Consider the following 16154-nt stretch of genomic DNA (forward strand, 5'->3'; position numbering starts at 1 on the left):
AGGAAGGGAGTAACTGGATTAATTCAAGATATATTTAGGAGATACAAATCTATATAACTTTTTTAGTGCAGTGGTGCTCCCTGCAGCCTCAAACTCCTGGCCTCATGCCATTCTCCCACCTCAGCCTCCTGTGTCCTGGGATTACAGGCATGAGTCACCCCACTCGGCCAATGTAACTTCTTAACTGACTAGTACAGAAGTTAAAGATAATCAAAACTTTTCATATGGTGAGTGTATAGTATTATCATTAAATGAGAGAGGAAAAGATGGTTTGAGAAGGTGATTATTATAATTAATAATGAAAACTTCTCTAAATCCTTTAAAATATTAACTCATTTAGTCTTCACAATAACCCTATAAGGTTCCTAATCTACATATGAAAAAACCAAAGCACAAAAAGGTTAAGAAACTTGCCCAAGGTCACATAGCCAGAATTGGCGGAACAAAAATTTGAACTCAGGTTCTCAACTACTATGTTATACTCTATGGGACGCCACCAATTAAATATCCCTAATGTCGGAGAGACATCCAGAAAGTTGCGTTTAATTGGCACTTGGAAAACAGCACTAGAGCTCAAAAGAAGAAGAAGGCTATGAATTTTACAGTCACCAACACAGAGGCCATGGGAGAGACGAGATGGGCATTTAAAGTGAGGAAAGCACCAGAACACAAGGGGCGGCAAGAGACAGCCAAGGACACCAGGAAGGGGATTTTTCGAGCAGCAATAACTCACAGGCTGGGTTGGTTACCCCTGCACAGAGCTGCATGTAAAGCAATCTGGATTTTCTCCTTTGCTGGGTGATGAATCTAGCTAAAGGACAGCTAAAGGATCCCTGCTCAGATTTATGTCATTGAGAAGGAAAACCTGATAGAGTATGAAATGGGGAAGATAAGAAAAAACAACAAAAAAATTGATGCTCTCAACTCTTGGAGGGATGATTTATATCTGTGTTTGAGCAAAGCGGCTCCTGCCTCCAGATGAGCAATGCAAGCTCATCTCTCTAGCAGCACCCGGCCTCATCCATCACCCACTTCCCCCTCACTCCCACCGTCCCCATGCCAGGGGACCTCTGCTCTGCCAAGAGGGCAGGGCCCCAGCCTCGCTGCAGCCACACCAGGAGCATAGAAAAAAACATCCTCTTGCAAAGACAGGGCAAATAAATAATCGCTCCTGTGATCATCAGCTTTTGTTTTTAATGGGCTTCATAATGACTCATCAGCTATCAAGCTATGCTATATCCTGAGCTCTGGTTCTAAATCCACCAAGTTCAGAGGGAGGAAGAACAGAATAATAGCAAAAGATGGCCTGATCTCTCAGGAAGCTTTAATCCTAAGAAGGAAAAACAGAAATGCGGGGGAGGTAACCATTTCCTTTTTGAACACTCAGGTACGGAAGGTCTGGAAGAGGTGGACAGCAGCAGAGAGAGGCAGCCTGCCCTGGCCACAAACGTGCACAGCCCTGTTGCCATGGTGCCATCCTGCTGGGCAGCAGGGTTTCGTCAACTGGCTCCATCTCTGCCACAGTTCCTGTCCTGTGGGCAGCAGAAGCAGCAAGAAAGAAGAAAAATGTTGTTTGTATTCTAATGGCTGCAGGGTCATTGAACACTGTCTGGAAGGCTAAGGACAGAGTGGTGAGAGACAGAGAAAGCAACCCTGACCAGGGGTAAACCCCTTTGGGATGTATTAAACCCAACCTCATTCTATGGACGAGATGCCCTCATGAATGAACACTCCTCCCGAAACATTTTTTTTTATATTTATAATCTAACAATCATGACAGAGAATGTCAATTTGTAATCAAGGCTCTTTCCCATAATGACTTCTAATAACGGGGCTCTGGGTTCACTCCCAGGTGAAAAGCATGAGCTTGTGGCAAAGAAAACAAAATGTTGTATTTCCTGGTTAGCATCCTGCAGTGGAAGTCGGGACACCCCACAGGATACCTTGTCTGTGACACAAATTAGCCAAATGATTTTATCACTTCTAAGCCTTCACCTGTAAAATGAGACAGCTGGAGATGAACATTAAGAATTGTTCCACTCTCTTAACCCGTACTTGAGGATACTTAGGGTAAGGGAGCCCTTCCAGTTGCCTCTCATAAAATATCAGACTGTCCCTGTGCCAGGAGCCTGACTGTGCCTCCAGGGACACGAGACTATGAAAGTGGCTACAACTCAATGGAAGCCATAAGTAAACACATGCACACTCACAAAGTTAGAGCCATACATTTCATTAAACCATGAGTTAGTGAGCAGGGACTACGTCTTATTCATCTTCACACACTGAGCATCCACCACAGTCCAGGCACTTGGCTTAAATGTTTATTGTATGCATTTGGGGGCCAATCTTTAAAATACGATATTAATTTTTTTAGAGATGGGGTCTCACTCTGTGTTCCAGGCTGGAGTGCAGTGGCACAATCATAGCTCACTGTAGCCTCCAGCTCCTGGGCTCAAGCAATCCTCCTGCCTCAGCCTCCCAAGTAGCTGGGACTACAGGCATGTGCCACCACACCCAGCTGATTTTTCTTTATTTTTTATAGAGATGGAGGTCTCACTATGTTGCCCAGGCTGGTCTCAAACTCCTAGCCTCAAGTGATCCTCCCACCTGGGTGTCCCAAAGTGCTGGGATTACAGGCAAATGCCACTATGCCCAGCTAATACTATGAAATTTTGCAAACATATTTGTTGTGGGTCGAATTACGTTCCTCCAAAATTCATATGTTGAAGTCCTAACTCCCAGTACCTCAAAATGTAATTTTTTTTTTTTGGAGGTAGGACCTTTATACAGGTAATCAAGTTAAAAAGAGGTCATTAGGGTGGGCCCTAATCCAAATGACTGATGTCCAGATAAGAAGAGGAAATTTGGACACAGACCTGAACAGAGGGAATACGTCATGAAGAATGCAGGGAAAAGACAGGCATCTACAAGCCAAGGAGAGAGGCCTGGAACAGATCCTCCCTCACAGTCCTCAGAAGGAACCTACCCTGCCAACAGTTTGATCGGACTTCTGGGCTCCAGAACTGTGAGACAGTAAATTTCTGCTGTTGAAGTCATCCCGGTTTGAAGCCACCAGGTTTTTGGTACTTCGTTACAGCAGCCCTCGTAAACTAATACAATATCCAAAAGTAGAGAATTGTGTCATGAAACCTCCCAGCACACTCATCACCCAGACCTTTCACTCCTGCACACTTCACTGTTCCCCCCTAAAACATACGGACTTTTACTCATACAGCCGCAATACCCTTATCAGACCTAACAGAACTAATCATTTCAAGGCAGATTTAATTCATAGAAAAAATATGCCTTATACTAAAACATGTACATTCCTCCATTAAAGCTATTAATATTAAAAACAAGATCCCAATAAGCTTGAATTTTTGTCAATAAAATCCTCAGAGGATAAGCAAGACTCTTAAAGTAATTCAGTTTCTTAGCTCTCTTATTCAACATATTATCTAACAATAAAAACTTATGTTACTTTATTAGAATACAGAAAAGAAAGCAAGAATGTAGTCAATATTCATATTCACTCCCTGGTCGTTGAAAATGCACTTTTCAAACTCATCCCAAGAAATTCAGCAGACATTGTGAAATCTTTGGTTAAAAATAATAATATGTGCAATGGTATTTATGTTAAATTGCACATGATTTAAGCATTTGAAAATTGGCATGGCAGAGCTCAAAACCACTGCAAGAAAAAAAAAGATAAATGCAAAACCATACCTTGTCAGGGCAGAGAACCGTTTGTCCAGTTTTTCTAAAACTTTAGAGACTAGAGTTGCCAACACTTCCACAATTGACAACTTCCAATCACATGTCCTCTTCGAGAAGGTTACCTTTTGTCTAGTGTTAAGACAAAGAGAAATGTTAAAGTCAGAATAGCCTACTTAAAACGTTTTCAAAAGAGTCTTTTGAAAAGCAGTTCGCTCCATCAACTTTCAAAATCAGGCACCGCTATAAAAACCCACAATCCAGCTAATTAGTCTCAGCTGTTCGTCATATGGCCCTGCAGACCAGTCAAGTGATTTTTCCCCTTTCAAGCTTACTAAGATCCAATTCGACTGGCCTCTCACACAGAGGGTGGCTTTATTAACCTCTTCTGATGTTAGAAGACTAGTAGTACTTCAACTCTTTCTTTCACCTCCCCAAATCAAAAAAGAAGAACATGTGTTTTCTTGAGAAAACATCTTGAAAAGTATCGTGTTCTCAAGGCCCTTAAAGGTTATATAATATTAATGTTGTTTCTTTATAAATACAATGCCTGACCCAAAATGTGGGAGACCAAACTGAAGTGGCGGGAGGGAAGGGCCATATTACTTCCCAGACCTTGCTCCTGGCCTCCAGACCCACAAATAAAACAGTCTACAGGGAGGTCCACCAGAAAGCTTGATGGCATCTCAAATCCAACATGTCCTGCACTCAACTTACCTCCTTTACTCTCTTCCATGACTCTGCTTCGGACCCACTCCTCTTCCTGTGTCTTAAGTAAAACAATTCCAATGCACACCTGGCCAGAAATCTGATAGGTCTCATAATTCCTCCCTCTCTTCCCCTCCCACTTCCAATTGGCCACCAAGTCCTAGGGATCTTTCCTCCTCTTGCCCTTATTCTGAGTTTTTATTATCCCTTGTCTGGATGGCTATGATAAACCACTTATTTCATTTTCTGGTCCCCAACCTGCTCTGCCTCTGATCTATCCCCCACACCACACCCAAAGTGGTATTTTCAAAAAGCAAATGGGAATCCCTCACTCTCCTCCATAAAACCTGCTAATGGCTCCCCACAACTTCCACAATAAAATCCCTATTCCTTAGGCTTCTGCCTTCAGTGTCACCTACCATTCCCTGCCTCCTGCCTTTGAGCTGCTGGAGTCCATCCACGAGAATTCTTTGTAATTAACAAGTGGTTCTCAAAATGTGGTTCAAAGACCAGCATTACCAGCATCTTCTAGGAAGTTGTTAGAAATGCACATTCTGAGGCCTTCCCCGCCTCAGGTAGGCTGAGGATGAGACACAGCTGTCTGTGGTTTAACAAGCCCTCCAGTTGATTCTGATACATACTAAAGGCAGAGCAAAGCTCTGCTCAACAAGAGGCTTAGTTCTTTGGCTCCTTCTGCCAGCAATGCTGAGTTAGATACCCCTTCTTTGTGCTTACTATTTCTAGAACTGGTCACCCCTGTATGATAATTATCCAACTTACTTCTTGGAGTCTCTGTTGGTTTGTGGGTATCTTGAAAGCAGGGATTGTATCTTATTATTTTTGATTCATTCACCCCACAATCCCTTACTGAGCACTAACTAATCATTGGGTGAGATGTTGGGCATACAACTAAACAATCTATCCTTTGCTTCTAGGAGAAGCTATCTTCTCATTTTGGCAGCTCAAAGTGTGACTGAAGACTCCATCTGTCCAATCTACAAAGTCCCATCACCAACCTCAAGAACCGTAGGCAACTAAAAAAGCCTAAACATAACAAGTTTGACATCTCTTGCAGTAATTGAAATGGAATTTTTGGTTCATACCTGTTGCTGACTCAAATATATAGACGTGGTTTATAAAGGGGGAAAGGGTACATTTTCACAGAAACTCGTGTATTCCTCTCAGCAATCTCTAGAATTTGAAGAATAATCTGGTAAGGAAAAGTACTAAGATTTTTAAATCCCAGGTTAAAATTCATTAGAGTTAATTTATTCTAATTACAGTAGATGTTAAGTAAAGTTTCATATTAGCACTTCTCAACTTTAATGTATATAGGACTCTCCTAAGAATCTTTTGAAATGCTAATTCTTTTTCAACATGCCTGTGGGGGGTTCAGGATTCTATATCTCTAACAAGCACCCAGGTGATACCTGGGTAATACTGACGTTCCTAGTCCTAGAACTATACTTTGAATAGCAAGTAAAATTAGGATAATACCATTTTTCACAGAGCTGTTGGTTTCCCCTTAAAGTGAAAAAAAAAATACTTTTGTGGATACCTTTGCCATGAAAGTTTCCTAAAACGTCTTTCAGAGTTCAGGATAAAGATGGCATACTAAACATGTACATGTAGTTCTGCTGCCTCTCAAAATCTCACTCACATAACAGTAAAGAGCATTTTATTTCTTTAAGACATAAACTCACAAGGACAATGATCAGGTTAGTAGAAGCAACAAAATGTTGGAAGCTAGAAGGTAGAGGGACAATAAGAAACTGATTAGCAGACCTTGAAAAGCTAACTGCTTATCTGCCTGTTAGGGAACTCTGAGAAGCAATTCATCATAGAACATCCAGAAAGTCTCAGGGATTCAGAGCCCACAAACCTCTAGAAGTTGGGGGAAGGTAAAGTTGGGGCTCAAAACAGATGGAATGGTAGAAGTCTGCTTTAAAAGCAGCTCAGCACACCAAGAGAAGAGGAAAGGAACAAAAGGACTACAAAACAGAAAACAATGGACAGATGGCAATAGTAAGTCCTTATCTGTTAGGAATTGCTTTAAATGTAAAAGGATTAAATTCTCCAATCAAAAGACATAGAATGACAAAGTATATAAAAAACATAAGATCCAACTATTTGCTGCCTGCAAGATAGTCACTGTAGATTTAAGGGCAAACAGACTAAAAGCGAGGGATGGAAAATAATATTCCATGCAAACAGAAACCAAAAGAGCAGGGGTGGCAATACTTACGTCCGAATAGACTTTAAGTCAAAAACAATCACAAGAGACAAAGAAGATAATTATATAGTGATTAAGGGTTCAATTCATCAAGAGGATATAACAATTGTAAATATACAGGAACCCAACATCAGAGCACCTAAATATATAAAGCAAACATTAACTGAACTGAAAGGAGAAACAGATAACCATACAACAATATTAGGGGATTCCAATACCTCAATTTAACAATGAATAGGTTATCCAGGCAGCAAATCAATAAAGAAACAGCAGGTCTGAACAACACTATAGCACAAATGGACCTAACAGACACATACAGAACTTTCCATCCAACTACAGTGGAATACATATTCTCAAGTACACACAGAATATTCTCCAGGATAGATCATATGTTACGCCACAAAACAAGTCTCAACAAATTTGAGAAGACTGAAACTCTGTCAAGTATCCTTTCTGGCCACAATGATATGAAACTAGAAATCAATAACTAGAGGAAAATTGGAAAATTTACCACATATTTATGTGGAAATTAAGCAACATACTCCTGAACAACCAATTGGCCAAAAAAAATCAAATGGAAAATCAAAAAATATCTTGAGACAAATGAAAATGGAAACACAACACACCAAATCCTATGGAATGCAGCAAAAGCAGTTTTAAGGGGGAAGTTTATAGTGATAAATGCCTACATTAAGAAAAAACAAAGATTTCAAATAACCTAACTTTACACCTCTAGGAACTAGAAAAAGAAGAAAAAACTAAGCCCAAAGTTAGAAGAAGGAAGGAAATAATAACAATCATAACAGAAACAAATGAAGTAGAGGCTAGAAAATTAATAGAAAAGATCAATGAAACTAAAACTTGGTTTTACGGGCATTATGGTGCATGCCTATAGTCCCAGCTACTCAGAGGCTGAGGTGGGAAGATTGCTTGAGCCCAGGAGTTTGAGGTTGCAGTGAGCTATGAGGATGCCACTGCACTCAAGCCGGGGTGACAGAAAGAGTCTCTGTCTCAAAAAATTAAAAAATACAAATAAATAAATTGTTTTAGAAAACTGGAGATCCACATGCACCAGAATGAAATTAGATCCTATCTTATGCCATACACAAAATCAACTCAAAATGCATTAAAGACTTAAATGTAAGACCTGACACCATAAAACTCCTAGAAAAAAACATAGGGGAAAAGCCAAGACAGTTATCCTGGCAATGAATTTTTGGATATGACCTCAAAAGCACAGGCAACAAAAGCAAAAATAAACATATGGGATTTCATCAAACTAAAAAGATTCTGTATAGCAAAGGAAATAATCAACAAAATGAAAAGGCAACCTACAGACTGGGGGAAAATGTTTGCAAACCATATATATCTGATAAGGGGTCAATATCCAAAATATGCAAGGAACTTGTATAACTGAATAACAACAAAAACAAAACCCTACAAATAACCTGATTTTTTGAAAGACCCAAATAGACGTTTTTTCAAAGAAGACATACAAATGGCCAACAGGTATTCAATGGTGTTCAACATCACTAATCATTAGAGAAATGCAAATTAAAACCACAATGATTTTGATCACATCTGTTAGGATAGCTATTATTAAAAAAGCAAAACACAACCAGTGTTGGCGAGGATATGGAGAAAAAGGAACCCTTGTACACTGCCAATGCGAATGTAAGTTGGTACAGCCACTATGGAAAACAGTATGAAGTTTCTTCAAAAAATTAAAAAATATAAATACCATAGGATCCAGCAATCCTATTTCTGGGTATACATCCAAAGGAATTGAAATCAGGATCTCCAAGGGACGTCTGCACGCTCTTGCTCATTGCAGCATTATTCACAGTAGCCAAAACTTGGAAACAACCTAGATGTCCACTGACAATGAATGGGTAAAGGAAACATGGTATATACATACAATGAAAAATTATTCAGCCTTAAAAAATAAAGAATTTTTGTGACAACATTTGTGACAACATGGATGGACGTGGAGAATATCATGCTAAGTGAAATAAGCCAGACTCAGAAAAAAATACGGTATGATCTCACTTTTACGTGAAATCTAAAATAGTCAAACTCACAGAAGCAGACAGTATGATGGTGGCTGCCAGGGACTGGGAGGAGGGGGAGACTGGAAGGTGACGGTTAAAGGAAACAAAGTTTCAGTTACGCAAGTTAAATGAGTTCTGAAGATCTCCTAACAGCATAGTGCCTATAGCTAACGATATTGTATTATATACTTAAAATTTGCTAAGAAGGTAGGTCTTATGTTAAATGAAAAGAAATTCTGAGAGGTGATGGACATATTTACGGCCTTGATGGTTTCACAGGTGAATTATTTCCAAACTCACTGAAATGTATATATCAAATATACAGCTTTTTATATGTCAATCATACCTCAAGAAAGTAGTTTTTTTAAATGGCAATTATTAAGTTGGAACAGAAAGGAAGGAAGGAAGCCCACCCCCAGATCCCAGGCCCCACACCTGCCAGCCTGCAATTCCTCCAGCCCTGGCAGAACTCGAAGGCTTGTTCTCTGGAGAGGGTAAAGCCCTCAGGGTCTCTGAGGCATACCAGCTGCCCTGGAGGCAGGGGTAGGCAGTAAGATGTGTCATAGTAAATATTGAGACACTCCATCACCACCCACGCCTCACCAACACAACCGGACTCCCAGAATGCACGCATCCTCCACAAGAGGTGGATACAACAGTCTTCTCCGGAGATTCTGCGCAGCCCACGAGGGAAGGCCTGAAGCTAGAAATGATGAGCCCATGACATATTGATCTAACTGAGATTATAATGTAACAATTTGGGGAGAAGGTGGGGATGAAAATGGTACACACGTACGGTAGGGCTACATGGAGAAATGAGTTAAATTCTCTTCTTCCATAAACTATCATAATGCCCTATCTAAAAAACTGACCATAGAAATATAAGTGCGTCATTTCAAGACTAGGGGTGTAACTGCTGGCAAAGTTAGCTAACTGCAAGAGTTGAGTGGTTGACGCTGGGGAGCAGGAAGTGGGCTGGGAGGGGGGAGTCTGCTGGCTTTTTGTAACAGGCCTTGTACAATTATGCCCATGTATAACCTTGATAAAATTTTAAAAATTAATTAATATGAAATAAAATTTAATGTCCATGCCTGCATTTTTTTTCTTGGATGATGCAGGACATCACAGTAAACATCACCAACTTGCTGTGCTATGTCCTCAGGATCTACGACCTGCACTGAAGAAGGATGGTGAGGATCTGAGCTCTGGAGACAGTCTGGCTTTGAATCTCAACTTTTCCTCACTGGCTGTGTGACCCTGAGCAAATTCCCTAACCTCTCTGCCTCATCTGTGGAACAGGAATAATTGCAGGATTATTCTGTAAGGAATGAATAATGTAATACTTATAAAGTGCCTAAAACCATGTTTGGCACCTAGGAAATGTTCAATAGCAATTTTTATTAAGGCATGTTTGCCCCAGTAATAAATGGCTCCTGACCGCATTTTGGTTGATGTATTGATGTATTGATTTCGTCTCTTCTGTTAATTTACATTTTATTCTCTCTGTCCCCACCTTTGCTGTCAGTCACCCAGCTATCCCTAGCCACGGTAATCAGTGTGCCATCCTAGAACAACCCCGACCCCTTAACAACATGCTGTCTCTAATTGACAAGCCACCTGGAAACCAAATGACCAGGCTTATTAGAACTGTGTGTAAAATGGAGGAAAATGGGCCCCAAGACAGGTTCTGAAAGTCTCTCTGTGAGGCAATTTGGCAAGTTTCAGCATATTAACCCTCTGCCTGACTGCTCCGAACCTTTTGGCCTTACTTCCTCATTGTCAACTGTGGGTCAGTGGGCTGACTGACGCTCAGGTGACCAACCATCCCGGTTTACCAGGGACTGTCCAAGTTATAGCACTAAAAATCCTGCATCCCTGGAAATCCCATCCCTGCACTGAGCAAATTACTTAATCCTTTTGAACCTGTTTCAACATCTGGAAAATGAAGGATAATATCTACTTTGAAAGGCTGTTGAGGATTAAATGATCAAATGCTTGTATAATTCCTGACACATATGGTAGCTTCCATATTGTCATTGTCAACTCTAATATCAGGTGTCAAAAGAAAGTATTCTTAGAAACATAACCTATAACTTGCTCTATATACAGTAGGTCCTAGAAAGCCGAATTGTTTGCTTTTGTGAATTTCCTTCCACCTTTGTCATACACAATTTGTTTCAAGGACTAAGACATATTAAAGACATTGAATAATTCAACATGGCTGACTTCTCTACTGGGCAAAGGCCTGGCAGGTTTCCACCACCTTTTCATATACATGACTCTTTTACACTATGGGAACCCTGGGGTATTTATGTCAGTCAGCAGCTGCTTCCGAATTTGCAGACAGAAAATCAGCTCACCTCACCAGTAACAATATCAGGCATCATACCTGAAATTAGTTTTTAATTTGCATTTCACTTTTTTCCTTCATAATGGCACCAAATTATTTAGTCTTCTAATGGACTGCCAAATCATTTGCTTAATATGTCAACTCTATCCCTGAAAAATAAGGGCTCTTATCACCAAAGAGATGAAATACCATTTCTGACCTCCAATGCTAAGCAACTCACTACTCCGTAGTTATTAATTATAGCCTGGAAGAAGTTGCTCACATGTATGCACCCCACAAACTCATGGGCAAAGTTGCTACAAGAAGTTACAAAATTTGGGGTAGATAACGGAAAGGAACACAAGTTACTCAAATCTAAAACATGACCTGGGAACCCTCTAGGAGGCAACAGAGAGAGCAGAAACAGCCAGACATAGAAGAGACTTCCCTATAAAGGTTCTCAAGCTCCCTCCCTCCCACACTAGTATTTCTTCTCTCAACTTCCCCACCCAGTACCCAAGGCCTGTGAGGACAAAACACAGGAGAACCACACAACCTCAGAGAAGCCTTGAGGGTTATCTGGTCAACCAATTAGGGCAGGAGTAAATGGACCCAGGACTGGCAGCAGAATCACCTGGGGTATCTGATAAAAATACAAACTTCTGGGTCCTACCCAGGCCTCTGAATTAGGATCTCTGCAAGAGAGGGCTAGGGAATTTGCATTTCTAACAAGCTTCCCAGAGACTTCCTGGTTATGCATAATAAGGTTTGAGAGCCACTGTTCTAGGGAGACAACAGATAGCAAAACACACAACTATAGCTAGGCAAATAACCTGCAGGTGAGGATCAGCCTCAGATTCCAAATCTTCTAAGAGGGATACTAACACTGGCCTAACAGGAGGATTGTGAGAATTAAATGAGATAACAAGTAGTGGTCTCAAGCATGGTGCCTCACACACAGCAGGCTCTAAGTAAATATAACACTAGTCTATTTCCTCTCTTGTATATGACATTCTAATGAAGACTTATAACAATAGTTCATGTTTTGAATAAATGTCAACGAGGAAAGCAGATGGCTTGCATAAGTTAAGGCCTCAATGTTAATGAGTCATAACTACAAAGGCCAAGGTTGGCAGCTTTAATGTTAACAAGGGGTGGGTTGTAAAATGTGCCGGTAGACAGTGGTTCTCAAGCTTCAGAGTGTATCAGAATCACCTGGATGGCTTTAAAACTCAGACTCTGGGTTTCACCTGGGTTTCAGATTATTCAGTAGGTCTGGGGTGGGGATGAGAATATGCGTTTCTAACAAGTTCCCAGAAGGTGTTGATATTGCTGGTTCTCTTCTGACACTTTGTAACAAAAAAGAAAAACTACGCTGCGTGTATTTCCTGTTTGACACCACCCTGCAGTTACATGTAAATAAAGAAAACAGTAATAAACAGTTTCTGAGGTTGTGTTGCCGCTGTCCCTGAGAATCTTTCTTACTATGTTTTTGAATGACAGAGATATTTGAGTTCCATCTTCCCACTCACTAGCTGTGTGACCCTGAGTGAGGAATATGATCTCTTTGAGCCTCAGTTTACTCACCTGGGAATAGAGGTAGACTTGCGTCAGTGGCTCCCAAACCTAGTTGTGCACCATCAATCACTAGAGCAGCATTTTAAGTAAAATGTGTATTCCCCAGCCCTTGCCCCAAACCTAACAAATTAGAATCTTCAAAGGAGAAATTGAAAACTGTGTTTGTTTTGTGTGGGTATGTTTTAAACAAAAATTCCCTGTGAAATTTTCACGGGCAGCCAATTTTGGGGAACCATCAGCATGGTGAGCTTTGAGGCCTCTTTCAGCATTAAAACTCTCTGATCTTTTTGATTTCCAAGTCCTTGTGCCCTGAGTCAGTGCTTACCAAGTAGCCTTCTCCTTTATAATATATTTGCTTCCCATGGAGTAGGAGGCAAGTACACTAGTCCTTGAAGAAAAGAATCTAGTCTGCTTGCAGTTCCATTTCCCATGTACCAATATACTGGCATTCTGGTTTAGTTTAAAAAATAAAGTCCAATGTGTAGGAGAAAATATGAATTGCATAGGACTGAATCTGAGTTTGACATTTCCAAGGAACAGAAAGGAAGGAGACGAGGTTGGAGGAGAGAGGCCCAGGGATGAGCTGAGCTCAGGGAGGCCAGCAGCGCTCACATGACAGAGGCCCTTAGGACCACGGCTACGCATTTGGGTCTCATACCCAACACAATGGGAAGCAACTGGGGAATTTTAAACGGAAGAAGGATATGATCTGAATTCCTTTGTCTGGACAATCGATGGCTTTATGTGAAGAATGGGCTATTGGGGGAGGCGGGGACCAAGAATGGGACCAGAAAAGCAGCAGGACAGACAAGGGATGATGATGGTGGTTTTTAACTGGCAGCTGGCACAGAGTGGGTACTCAGATATTTCTGCACTGCTTTAACATAGGTAAAAATCATAATATTCATGTTTCACTTCCTGTGATATTTCAGAAGGATTCAAGGAAGAGACCCTGCTTGTTAGTAAAGTTCCATCTAGAAGTCACTTCCTTTGAACAACAAAACAACACAATTTTGGATTGCCCACCTTACAACTGGTTACAATCAAGAAATATTAGCATAGGAGCATAACAAGAACACACCAGGAAATCATCAGAACAGCCTTGGGGAAACCTCTCTGCCACCAATTAGCCATGTGTCCTGGGGCACCGCTCTGGACCTCTGGGAGGGGAGGTTGGGGGACACAGTTTCTAAGGTCCCTACCAGCTCTTAAATTACACAATTCTACAAGCGCAACAAATGTGGTTTCCTTATCTGGGTGGCAAAATAGTCTGATGACTCAGGGTGAGGTTTTTTGTTACTGACTTTCAAACTCCCCCAGAGAAGCTTAAGCAGGAAACAGGGTGTTAATGAAGAAACTGTCCAATCTTACTATTTCCTTGGCCTCCTCTGTGGCACAAGGGTATGGTGGTCAGCCGGAAATTTGGGAAGCAGACACTCTAGGGTCTGAGATCACAGGTCCCTATGTAACCCTTTAGTCAGGCTTGCTGAGACCTTCTGGCAGGCTCCTGCCCATGTGGAAGTGCATAACTGACAGGTACTGGAGACCAGCCTCTCACTTCCTCCTACTGGCAGGCTGTCCCCATGGGGTCCACTCCTCCCCAACCTGGCACCTCCATGAGAACCTCATTCGACATGAGCTCTCAGGGCAGGGATTCTCAGCCCGACTGCCCATCACAGTCTCTTGTGGAGACTTAAAAACAAAATACAGATACCTGAGCCCTATCTCACGTTCAATGACTTAGAATTGGGGTGAGGGAGAGGTTAGAAAAACAACAGTGGTAGAGTTAGGCTTAGGTAGCTTTACATGATGGAGAAGATTTATAACTTTGGAAACTGCAAGCCAAAGAGGTTCAGTGGTTTGTCTAATGCAGGGTTTCTCAGCCTGGACACTATTGACATTTTGGGTAGGATAATCCTTTGTTGTGGGGCTATCCTGTACATTGGAGAATGTTTAACAACATCCCTGGCGTCTATGTACTTCATGCCAGTGAGTAACTCCCTAGTTGTGACAATCAAAAATGTCTCCAGACATTGATAAATGTCCCCTGGAGGGAGGGGGAGAAATCACCCCCAACTGAGAGCCACTGGTGAGGTTTCAGAAAGTTAATTATCAGCAACATTGAGAACAAAAACTAGCCTACTGATGCCTGGCTGTGTTGGTTCTTCCACATTGAAGCAGGAGCTCTGGAATACAGGGATGAGTCACTGCCTGAGGAAATACTGCAACCCACTTCATGGCCCTGTGTGCCTAGAGCAGAGAGGGGGTAACGGAGAGCTGGCCTTGCCCCTGACAAGAGAAGCCATATTAGGTCTCCAGTATCTGACTGTAAGGACAATACCTTATCTTTTCAAGGGATGCTAGACCTCTTCACTCATTCTTGGGGTTACTCCCTTGCAGTGGTGAGATTCATTATGACAATTAACCACACATAGCAAGAAACAAAGAAATCCTGACCACAACCATGGATTATACTTAAAAATTCTTAGGTATCTCAAATGAATATTTAAGTCATGACCTATTTCTGTATGTGTCATTCCCTCAGCCCATATTAGGGATAGCACAGCAGGAACAAAATTACCCTATCGTCAACCGATTGAGATACCTTGTCTTTGCTTTTAATGATACAAAGACACAGGAGATTAGTATCCAGCCATACCCAGAGAGGACTGGACCAGCCACCCATGTGCAGGGATCAGGCCAAGGTAGATAAACTGCAGCAAATAAGAACGAACAGATTTTTCGGTCTCTTGGCAACCAATTTTATTATTATGCTTTGACCTGGCAGCTGGTAAGGCTTTATATGAATTAACCAACGAGGCTATGAAAAAACAAGATTAGTTGTTCTGAAATACGGCATTCCAGTGGCAGAGGAAACATGTTCATTTTCAAGGCTGCTTTCTTAAATAGGTACAAATAATTTTAAAACACTTATAACAATAAAATAGTGTTTAAAAAGGACACATCTCCAATGTGGCAAGTCACTGGGCAAATCACATATACCTGTCTATCAACCTTGGTCCTTGCCATATGTCTTTCATATTTATTCTACCAAAATACAAAGCGATGAGGAGTGTCCTAGGAGTAAGCCACTCGAAGCAAGCAGGCTTTCAATAAGACAACACTTGGTTGTTGTGGAATTACACTCAGTAGGTCTACCTTAATCAAAGCATCTTACAATAACTTTATTCTACTTCTAATACCCCTTGAGTTTACAAATCTTCTCCTTCCTTTAGATGGTTACGCGCACAGTCACCAAAACGAGCCATAGCTCAGTCATTCTTTGGACATGATCACAATCAATGCATCTGCTATGCATAAACATGACCTCCAATTAGGGCTGCCAGATAAAAAACAAGACACCAACTTACATTTCCATTCTAGATAAACAACAATCTTTTAGTAGAAGTTATCAAATAGTACATGAGATACAGGAAAAAATTATTTATTGTTGATCCAAATGCAAATTTTACTTTTTTTTTATTTGCTAACTCTGGCACCCTACCTCCATCCCCACATTAGAAGTTCAATCTTAAGAAGC

At 41.1% G+C, this 16154-nt stretch overlaps 1 protein-coding gene across 7 annotated transcripts in view; it reads right to left on the reverse strand.

Moving 5' to 3' along the window:
• The window catches only part of RAB27A (RAB27A, member RAS oncogene family), a 73054-nt gene that overhangs the window by 52372 nt on the left and 4528 nt on the right, over positions 1–16154 (reverse strand). For 2 of the 7 annotated variants that reach the window (XM_045529624.1, XM_045529631.1), the window contains exon 2: positions 3727–3846. The exons of 1 other annotated variant lie outside the window; for it this stretch is intronic. The gene's annotated coding sequence lies outside the window, so the exon portion shown is untranslated. Of the gene's footprint in view, positions 1–2986; positions 3111–3726; positions 3847–4431; positions 4484–5525; positions 5614–8396; positions 8501–16154 lie in introns of those variants that run through there. 4 more of the 7 variants (XM_045529625.1, XM_045529628.1, XM_045529639.1 and 1 more) reach the window with 4 other exon arrangements.

Source organism: Lemur catta, chromosome 1 (assembly GCF_020740605.2).
Source record: "Lemur catta isolate mLemCat1 chromosome 1, mLemCat1.pri, whole genome shotgun sequence".
In the NCBI taxonomy this organism is placed as follows: domain Eukaryota; kingdom Metazoa; phylum Chordata; class Mammalia; order Primates; family Lemuridae; genus Lemur; species Lemur catta.